Source organism: Camelina sativa, chromosome 5 (assembly GCF_030686135.1).
Source record: "Camelina sativa cultivar CO46 ecotype springtype chromosome 5, ASM3068613v1".
NCBI classification, from domain to species: Eukaryota; Viridiplantae; Streptophyta; class Magnoliopsida; order Brassicales; family Brassicaceae; genus Camelina; species Camelina sativa.
Genome location: NC_141884.1, coordinates 32,303,564 through 32,314,456, shown reverse-complemented (window position 1 = coordinate 32,314,456; position 10,893 = coordinate 32,303,564). Strand labels below are relative to the sequence as shown.

The 10,893-nt window shown below is 37.3% G+C and overlaps 1 non-coding gene and 1 pseudogene across 1 annotated transcript; one reads left to right on the top strand and one right to left on the bottom strand.

Moving 5' to 3' along the window:
• The first annotated feature begins 2,279 nt into the window (after nucleotides 1-2,279).
• Nucleotides 2,280-2,961, top strand: LOC147944602 (uncharacterized; annotated as a pseudogene).
• Nucleotides 2,962-10,386: 7,425 nt separating this feature from the next.
• LOC147944601 (small nucleolar RNA R71) lies at nucleotides 10,387-10,493 on the bottom strand. The gene has a single exon (XR_015558642.1). It is a non-coding gene; the product is annotated as a small nucleolar RNA R71 (small nucleolar RNA).
• Nucleotides 10,494-10,893: the final 400 nt, after the last annotated feature.

The window sequence follows — 10,893 nt, the reverse complement described above, 5'->3', positions numbered from 1 at the left end:
GGAGACCGCATGGAGAGAACAGGAGTGGGCATTCTGTTGATTAAGAACACAGCGGTTGCAAGCGCATATGGCCAATATTCTGTAGGAATAGAGGCTGTCGACATTAGTGTCATCCCGGTTTCAACAATGTGACGATGCTTCCGCTCCGATAAGCCGTTGTGTTCAGGAGTATGAGGGGGTGAGGTGAGATGTGATATGCTGTGTGTGGACAAGAAATTCCTTAGTGCCACGAACTCGCCCCCATTATCCGTGAACAAGTGACCAATGCGTGTTTGAAAGCGGTTCTCAACAAGGGCCGTATATGTGATAAAAATTTCTTTGACATCCGATTTTCTTTTGAGAGGGTATAACCATGTATATCGAGTGAAATGATCAATAAGAACCAGATAGTATTTATAGTTTTGGTGAGAAAGAATTGGTGAAGTCCAAACATCGGAGAAAATATATTCAAGGGGTCGAGTGGAGACAATGGTGGAGTGAGTGAAAGGAAGTTTGTGACTTTTATTAATGAGACATTCAGAGCAACATAAATGTTTTTGAGAGGAAGAAGCAATAGGAAGTGAAAAAGAGGAAATAATAGCATTTAAAATGGTAGAGGACGGATGGCCGAGACGTGAGTGCCAAGAGACAAGACTTGGTCGTGGACCAGCAGCAGACAGAAACGCAACAGCATTGGGACTTATCATCGGCCACTGATAGAGCTCATTAGCAGTCCGACCTTGGAGTAATGGGACCCCCGTACTGAGATCCTTCACCTGAAAGAAGGCAGGAAAGAAATGCACCGAGACTTGATTAGCATTGCACAAACGATATACGGAGATAAGATTTTTGTGTATATTAGGAACACAAAGTATTTTATCTAATTTGAGAGTGCGAGTTTGAGTTGGAAGTAGCGGTAAACCCGTATGAGTATGGGCAGTGTGGAGCCATCAGCTATGGTGAGATCATCACCACCATTGTATGGTTGATGGATGGTAAGATTGTTGAGATCAGAGGTGATGTGGTGAGTGGCACCACTATCCAAGATTGCTGGCGAGGACATGTTAGCCACCATGTTTGCGCGTGGCTGCCAAGGAGTGAATGGGCTGTTGTTGCGTGGAGTAGAGGCTTGAATGGAGTGGAGTTGTGGACAACGGCGGGCACTGTGTCCCTGTGTGTGACAGATTTGGCACTGGCCGAGATAGGGCCTGAATGAGCGAGTGGTGTTGTTGTTGTTGTTACCTTGCCGATTGTTATTGTTGTTGTTGTTGTTGTGGTTGTTGTTGGTGGAGCGGAAAGATGACGACGAGGAACGAGTGTTGTTGCGAGAGTTGTTGTTGTGAGTATTGTTGTTGTTATAGTCACCTCTACGGTGGTACTGAACAGCATTAGCAGAGGTCAAAAATGGGGTAGTGGTGGAAGCAGCACGGAGAGTGACTTCGCCATTGCGGAGACGTTCATGAACTTCGGTTATGGTGGGGGGAGAATCTTTGCTTTCAATCTGATCAATCACCGGTTTGTAATCTTCAGGAAGACCAGCGAGAATCTTCTCAATTTGATCTTCATGGTCCATCGGTTTCCCAAGTATAGCAAGCTCATCAAAGCGGACAGTTAGACCATGAACATATTCATCTATTGATTTGTTACCTTTTGTCCAGACCTTGATCTGATCTTTGATTTGTTTAAAATGACTGCGGCTAGCTTTGGCGAACGTATCAGAAAGAGTTGCCCATGCATCAGCAGTAGTGGTAGCACGAGACACCAACGGTTGAACAGCAGTAGCCATAGCACCCAAGAGAGCACTAAAGAGGAGACGATCTTGACGCTTCCAGATCGTGAAATCAGGATTTGGTGTAGTTGTGTCATTCACCGTGACAGTGGGAGGAGGAGGTTTTGTAGATCCATCAAGATAACCAGAGAGCTCGTAGCCATCAATCAAGGCATGGATTTGGAGACTCCACATGAGATAGTTGGTATCATTAAGCTTAGTGACGTTGGCAGTGTTGACGTTGAAGAGTGTGTTTGTGTTGTTGGTGAAGATAACTTCACCAGTCGAAGGTGAGTTTGTAGTGGAGGCGGCCATTGAAGCAGAGAGCGACGAGATTTAGAAAAATTTTAGGGTTGATCGAAGCTCTGATACCATATAAGGAATGTTTGTATTATATTTCTCATGAGAGTAGCTACAATCGTTTATATACTAGAACAGAGGAACCTAGGATTAAGTATTTACAAAGAGATCCCTAAACTTATATACATCTTCTCTTGTACTCTAATACTTAATTCCTCCAATCAGTTTTTTTTTTCTTTTTGTTTTTGTTGGTGCTAGTATGAGGAAACTATGTCCAAATTACAACCTCGAAGACGGGTTAGAAACCGTCCTCGAGGTTCCAGTGCCTGAGGAGTTGTTTGCTGCGTCCAAGACAAAACCAGGATGGAACCAAATGAAGTCTTACTGGTCAAAACCTACCGCGACAGCCACAAACATGACAAGACTCTTTGGTGGTCGAAACGCAGAGATCCAGCTCCTTCTTGGAGTCGTTGGAGCTCCTTTGATCCCTCTCCCCGTTCAGCCTGACCACCATAACGATTACGAGAACCCCATCCACAAAGACATCAAAGATCAACCTCTCGTAAGTGACTTTTATCAAGTTGCGTTATCTTTTGCTATTATGTATTTCTAGACGAAAGCACTATCTAGATCGTATTTTTTTTACTCACATTCATTTTTTTGTATTGGAAATATGCAGGAGATGTCGATGGCACAATACATAGTGAAGCAATACATAGCGGCGGTAGGAGGCAATCGGGCGTTAAACGCGGTAGAGAGCATGTGCGCGATGGGAAAAGTAAGGATGACGACATCAGAGTTTTGCACAGGAGAAGGAAGCTTGAACAGCAAGGAGTATAAAGAGCGGAGGAGGAGAAGTGGGAGGCTTTGTGTTGTGGCAGAAGGGAATAGAGAAGTGGGAGGCTTTGTGTTGACGAGGTGAGATTGTTTCCGTTTCAATTTTGATTTGCCAGGAAATACAATTTTCTTCTTCTTATGAAATCCTGTAAAATTCTACCTCAAATGGTATGATTTTGAGAGAGAATATTTTCAACTAAAAAACAAATCAAAATCTCCTAGAATCATTCAAAGTAGTAGTTTTTTAAAAAATTGTGATATTTTGAATAACAGTAGATTTCAAGTAAGTTTTACAAATCCTTGATTTAATAACAAGGGATTGTAAATTATTTCAAATGATTTTGCATAAATCTAAGTTGAATAACATAGGATTTTAAAAGATTTTTAAAAATCATCAATTGAATAACAAGTGATTTTAAAAATACCTTAAAATCTTCTAAAATTCCAAGTTCAATACCCCCCTCTAAGGCTATTTGTAAAATGTTTTGTGTGTGGCTCATAATACAACTATATTTAAGATAAATAGGAAAGTTTAATAAGTTTGTTCTTGATTATTTACGCTAAATTAACTTTTCTCTTCTTTTTGATAAAAGGCTTTATTTAAAGGGAAAAAAACTAGATTGACCCAAATTAAGAGATTAATTGCTAAACTAACTCATAAAATTTGAGGGTTAGATGAGTTATTTTCTTACCTAAAATACCCTTTTTTGTTTTGTTAGGAAAAAATATAAAGTCAAATTTACCCTCCCAGAATTTTTTTAGAAAATAAAAATATTTTCAAAAGTCTGCCAGACTAGTTGTGACAGATTTATTTGTGTGCGACAGATTTGTTTTTGCACAACCGATTTATTTTTGCATGACAGATTTTTTATGACAGACTTATTTTGGACGACATATTTTTTTAACTACAGTTACGATAGATTTATTATCGAGGACAGATTTATTTTTTACGATAGACTTATTTATAAAGTCACCACAGACTTTCATAATTTATGAAAGATTTTATATAATATCTAGCAGATTTATTTTTATAGTTATTTCAGATTTATTTTTTGAATAAGCATCTGTCGTAACATGACAGATATTTTTACAGAAAAATAATTACTAGGTTGACTTCTAGTGATAACAGATTTGTTTTAGGTTAAGACAGATTTTTTAATTTAACCAAAAATCTGTCGTTTGATAACAGATTTATCAATGTTTTTCAAAAATTGCTAAAATGACATATGTGAATACCATATGTTATGGCAGATTTGTTTAGGTTATGATAGTTTTTTTGTTTGCTTCCAAAAATTTGGTGTTTGATAACAGATTTATTAGATGTATAAATATAAATATAATGATAACAGATTTATTTTATACATTTAATTTTTTCTAAATCATATTAAAAAAATTAACATCATATTTTATATATTATATTATATTTTAATAAATCTTATTTTAAATACATATATATATATTATTTTTAGTTGTAATTTCATACATTATATTTTTTTCTAAAACTTATTAAACTATATACTTTTAAAATTCATATTTTTTAACAATTTTTTGAATATTATTTTTGTACATTTCATTATATACATAATATTTTTATAAAAAATTGAATATTATTTTTGTACATTAGATTTTTATAAATTATATTTATTAAATAAAAAATTTTAAAAATTTTATATTTTTCATTAGTCATATTTTAAAATCAAAAATTTAAACACTAGTATAACTTTTTGGTTTTTCGTTTTTTCAAAAAAAAAATGTGGGTTTTTTTATATATATATATATATTACGGGACAAACAATGTTTTTTTTTCTTTGGACTGTAAAAACGGTTTAGTCGTGTATGAGCATTGACTTTTGTTTTCCTTTTTATTTATTTTTATTTTTTTATTTCAATTTTTTGTTTGTTAAGTAATCTGGGGCTTTTGGTAATTTAATCAAAATATTGTGTCATACTAGTAATGACCTACGAGAGGGAGTCAATTAGGTAATTTTTCTCCAAATTTGAGTTAATCTAGTCTATTTTCACTTATTTAAAAAGTCTTTCTTACAATTCTATTTTTATAAAAGAAAAAGAAAGAAAAATTATACCATATATTTTTATTACTTTTTACCATCAAACAGACTACAAAAAAATATAAAGTATCAAAATATCTTAACTGTTGGATAAATTTATTAATAAACTCTTTATCTCTTTGAGAAAACACACAACTACAAATATAATGATCAGTAGTAATGAAAACATGACACTAATGTGAACATAATTTGAACAGTCTCAAACAACTATTTTTCTGGTGTATCAATTTTAATATTTGTATTGGATATTCCTTTTTCGTTTACATAAAAATCCAAAAAATGTTGATGTGAATTGAAAGTTCACCTATTAAAATAATTAAATAAAAAAATGTTTTCAATCATTCAAATTATATTAAATTTATTAAAACCTGAATCATTTTCTTGTTAAGTATTTTATATATTTGTTTTCCTTATTTTTAGTTAGACTAACCATTATTCAAATTACTTAGTTTATTGAGATTATAGACAAAATGTTAAAAAGGATACGCTTTGACATCAGTGACGAACATGTTGGGTTTGGACAGTAGACCCTATCCAAAACATCGATCTTGTTTACCTCCTCGCGTATGATCATACTAGTAACTAGATTAGGATCCACGGTACACCACATGACAAATTATTTATAACTAAAATATTTTTTATAAATTGTATTTGTTGGTTAAATATGTTATAATTGTATAATAATTGTTAATTTTATAGTTTAAAGTTTAAACCATATAATACTGCAATACAATTTATTTTTTACATAATATTTATTAATCAATTTAATTAGATATGTGTATTCTCGGATACCGATAGTGTTAACAAAATAATGAAATAATGTTTTACCCGTTTAACACCAAATTAATGATATTCTAAATTTATACAAATATCGACAAAATCCGTCCCGCTATATAACTCTTTTCCGAGATATTTTAACTCGCACTATATAATCTTAATTTTTAATATTTATTGTTTTGTATTATAAATATTAGATTGAGTTGATATGTTATTTATTAGGTTGTAACCAATTACATTTTATAAGATTGGCACTTCTTATAAATTTTAAATATTTATAATACTTGGAGTTCTTAAAATGGTTGAGTATTTCTCATATTTGAAGTTTCGTAAAAATTTAAATATATTATTAATATTTTAAAGATATTTTAACTTTTTAAAAAAATTGAAATATTTATAATATTTAAACTTCTTATAAAATTTAAATATTTATAATATTTGAAACTTCATAAACGTTTAAATATTATTAATATTTTTAACATTTTCTAAATTTTAACTTTCTAAAAAATATAAATATTTATACTTTTTATAAAATATAAATAAAATATAACCGGAAAATATTATAAATATTTAACTTTTTAAAAAATCTTAAAAGAAAGAACCGGAATAAATGTAACACCCGCGAACCGATTTCTGGTTATTGGGAAGGGGTGTCGATCGACACCAAGGAGAGTGTCGATCGACACCATCATTTTTTGGTTCGACCAGGTTTGTTTGAATTGCCGTTTTGGTTTGGTTTGGTTCAATTGAAGTTCCTAACCGACGTATACAAGGGAAAAGTCGACCTAGGGTCGTGGAGGAGAGTGTTTGGTCGCCGTTTGCAGAAGAAAAGAGAGAAAAGAGAGAGTTTGTGTTCTTGAGAGATTTTGGCTTGTTCTAAGCTGTTTTGGTGAGATCTGTTCCTGTGGAGTGGAGATCTTGTGCTAGGAACAAAGGAGAAGGCTTCTAAGGGTTGGATTCGTGGTTGTTGAGTAAAAATCTTCCTGCAAAAGAGGTGAGTGCATGACCATGGCTTATCTAAGCCTGAGAATCCTTTGTTTGCTTGATTTGTTGTGTTTTGTGGTGTTGTTCTTGCTTGTGGTGGTTGTGTTATGGTTATTATAGGTTCCTGAAGCTTTTGGGTGAGTTTGGGACGGATTGGAGATGATTGGAAATGGAGATACGACGATCGGCTTCAAGCAGAACGTGTCTGCGGGGTCGGTGTCGGTCGACACCATGTTTGGGCCAGTGTCGATCGACACCACTCTGGTGTCGGTCGACACCAACTTGTGTGTTGCGATTATTTTTTCCTGGTTTGTTGTGTTTATTTGTTGTTTGCTAAACATTGGAATCTCAGTTGCTTGTGTGTATAGCCCAGTAGATGGGAGGATTGCCTCACTAAGTATTTGTGATAATACTTACGCATCTCAATTTGTTTGTGGTGTGCAGGTATGTGATGTGGAATCATGGCGATGAGGAGGAGGATGATCTAGGCTCTCGGTTGTGTGTTGTTGGACTTGGTTATATTGTTTATCTTGGAACCTTGGATAGAGTTATGCTAGGTTGATGGATATAATGCTTAGGAATGTTATTGCATTGATTATGTGTTGGTTCTGTATGTATGGTATGTTTCCGCTGTGCATATTGGTTGTTATTGGTTTAATGAGGAATTGTGGTTTGGGTGGTTTAATTAAGTAGTATGGGATGCTTAATTATGTTTTGTATTTATTTAAAAAATAGAAAACGGGTCAGGTCGTTTCAATTTGGTATCAGAGCCTTTACGGTTCTAGGATGGTTAAGTAGATGGTTAGAGCGGTTAGGAATTTAATTGGGTGAATTATTTTCCTGTTGTTTGATATATGATGTTGTGTGAGGAAATTGATTATGAGTAGTTAGTCAATTTGTTTGTGGTATGGAGTCCTAGTATCATCCTCTTCGAGCCTTCAATGAGATTTCACGGTAAGATGTGTGTCGTTTTGAATTGTGTACTTAGCTTTCTGTTCTGGGTAGTAAAGATGGTTAAGGGTGGAGCTGTTGCTGGTCGTGGACACGAACGTGGTCGGGGACGCGGTCGTGGTCGTGGTAGGGGCAGAGTCCCAACAGTGAGTGAGTCTGTTGAGCAGAGTGTGATAGCTGGGGGTGTCGGCGAGTCGCAGGACTTCCAGAAGGGGTCCATGAGTGTGGCCGGTGGTGGTACTGATAGGACCGTAGGCGCTGAGGGGGTTGGTGCGGGCGGTGTCGGTGCTCGAGTGTGATATGTCTATATTTTGTCTCCTTTTAGCATATGTTTATCATGCATTTAGCTAGGACAACTGATTGGTTTGCAACATTTTCTAGTCTTTTCTATACACTTTGCATGTCTAGGTAGTTCTTACATCATCCTTGCATACATTGTGCATTTTGGAGTATTTCAGGTATCTAGGAGACGTTGGGAACACATCGCTCAGCATCGCCGTTCGAGTCGCTGTTCGACGTCGTTCGAGTCACCTACTCGAGCAACACCTTGACCGTCGATCGAGTCGCCATTCGAGTCGTCCTTCGAGCCACCGGTCGGGGGATTCCGCTTTCGACGTCTTCACCAAAGTTGTAGAAAATTGAGTCATCTTTCCAATGCCGTTTATTTCAAGCCAATCGGAGCTGTGGTTCAAAAGTTATCATCGTTTTAGTTGAAGCGTATACATCCAGCTCGAGTCGCGCTGTCGTGCCGTTCGAGTCGTGCCGTTCGAGTCGCGCTGTCGTGCCGTTCGAGTCACGCTGTCGTGCTGTTTGAGTCGTGTCACTCGAGCCAATGCCATCACTCTACTCGAGCCAACGCCATCACTCCACTCGAGCCAACGCCATCACTCCATTCGAGCCAAAGCCATCACTCCACTCGAGCCAACGCCATCACTCACTCGAGCCATTACTCGTTCGCACATGTCAGGAAGACGTTCCATCTTACACGCTTCAGGAGATTCCCAAACCGACTCTTCATCTTGTCGTTTTAAGTTTTAGGGATTTTATGTCTTTCCTATAAATACGTTTTGTTAAGTCTTTGCGACAGGATCTAAGTTTTTATCTCGTTTTTATTTTGTAAGGTTTCCCTAGCCACCAAAAATCGTTCTCAGACTTTGTATCCAGATATCTCTTAATACATTGAGTATTTGCATTTGATTTCTTCTACAAACTTGTTTATCTCATTTTTACCAATCTAAGAATGCTTGTTTCAATGTTTTCTGAGTTTGTATCTTTGGTGATGATTTCTGGATCTGAGTAGTGTGTTAGTTCTTGAGGATGGGATAGATTAGGTGGAGGATCTTAGGATGTAGAGTGTTTAAGCTTTGGTTGTATGATTCCCTTCTGGACTAGAGTTAGAAATACGAGTTTCTCTCTGATCAATTGGGACTAAGTTCGAGATATTTCCACACCCAAAAGGTGTTTGATGAAATGTCTGACCAACTAGTGCCAGAGACTTACGTTCCTAGCCTAAGAGATTAGTTGTCTAGGATGTTTGTTGACGTGAATTAACTTGTTTGTCATGCCTGCTCGACCATGTTTCTCTAGCGAGAGCTAGGTATGGAAGTGGTTGAGTCTGAGTAGCTTTTGTCAAGAGATTGGATTAGCTAAGTTGTAGTGTTCATTGTTTAGGGATAGTTTGCATGTGGTATGTTAAACACTCTGTAGACTAGGATACTCCACCGACATCAATTACTCCCATCCTTAGGACTTTCATCTTTTTGATTGATATTACATTCCCGAGACTGTTTCATTTGTTCATGCTTAGAATCGTTTTCGGTTTTACTTCTTCTTGCTTGCTTCTTGTCATACATTTTCGTTTCGTTTCTGTAACTCATTTCCGTTTTGTATTTTGACCATTTTAGGATTGTTAGAAAAACACTCTTCTTGAATTGGCTTGACGTGTGATTGCTTGATTGCATCTTGAGTGTTAGCAACATCCCATTTGGATTGACAACCTTAAGTACTACAGCACATAAGGTTAATTGAACCTGCTAGGATAAGACACACAAAAATCCTAGTATCAATTTGGCGCTGTTGCCATTTGGGATTCTTTTTGCTACATTTAAGATTTCAAGTTTTGCAAGATTAAGTTCTGTTCTGAGTACTGACTTGCTTTGGTTTTCTGCTTGTTTATTTTGCATCTCAGGTACCTGTTGATTGCAACCTTGCATGCACACCAGATCAAGAGGGCATCAGAATCTCCTTCTTGTGATCGACGAAATCAATCGGTTGCAACGCCCACGACAAGCTCGTCAACCCACTGATCATCCCGCACAAGTCACTATGGAACACCAGAATGAACCACATCAGGGACCGCGAAACATTGGTGCTGGGGATGCACCAAACACTCATACTCAACATGCTGGAATCGTCCCTCCCGCCGTGCCGAACAACAACTTCGAGATCAAAAGTGGTCTGATCACCATGATCCAAGGAAACAAGTTTCACAGGTTTCCTATGGAGGATCCACTCGACCACTTGGACGAGTTCGACCATCTTTGTGGTCTCACCAAGATCAACGGCGTGAGTGAGGATGGTTACAAGTTGCGCCTCTTCCCTTTCTCCCTGGGAGACAAGGCTCATCAATGGGAGAAAAACCTTCCCAAGGGATCAATCACCACCTAGGATGGTTGCAAGAAGGCATTCTTGACCAAGTTTTTCTCCAACTCTAGAACAGCACGTCTCAGGAATGATATTTCCAGCTTCACTCAGAAAAGCTCAGAATCATTCTGTGAAGCATGGGAGCGTTTCAAGGGTTACCACAGCCAGTGCCCACACCATGGTTTCAGCAACGAGTCATAACTGAGTACTCTCTACCGTGGTGTCCTTCCCAAAATACGTATGCTGCTTGAAACCGCTTCTAACGGTAACTTCCTGAACAAGGACGTAGATGAAGGTTGGCAACTGGTGGAGAATCTCGCTCAGTCCGACGGCAACTACAACGAGGATTATGATCGCACATTTCACGGCAACGCTGGGTCTGAAGAGAAGTACAAGAAGGACCTCAAGAATGTCAATGAGAAGCTTGACCGTATCTTGCTGAGCCAGCAGAGGAGCGTCCACTTCGTCTCTGAGGACGACCCTTTCCAAATTCCAGATGGGGAGGCTGAGCAGAGTGAAGAGATCAGCTATGTTCCAAATCAGGGTGGATACAACAAAGGTTACAACCCCTACAAGACGAACCCC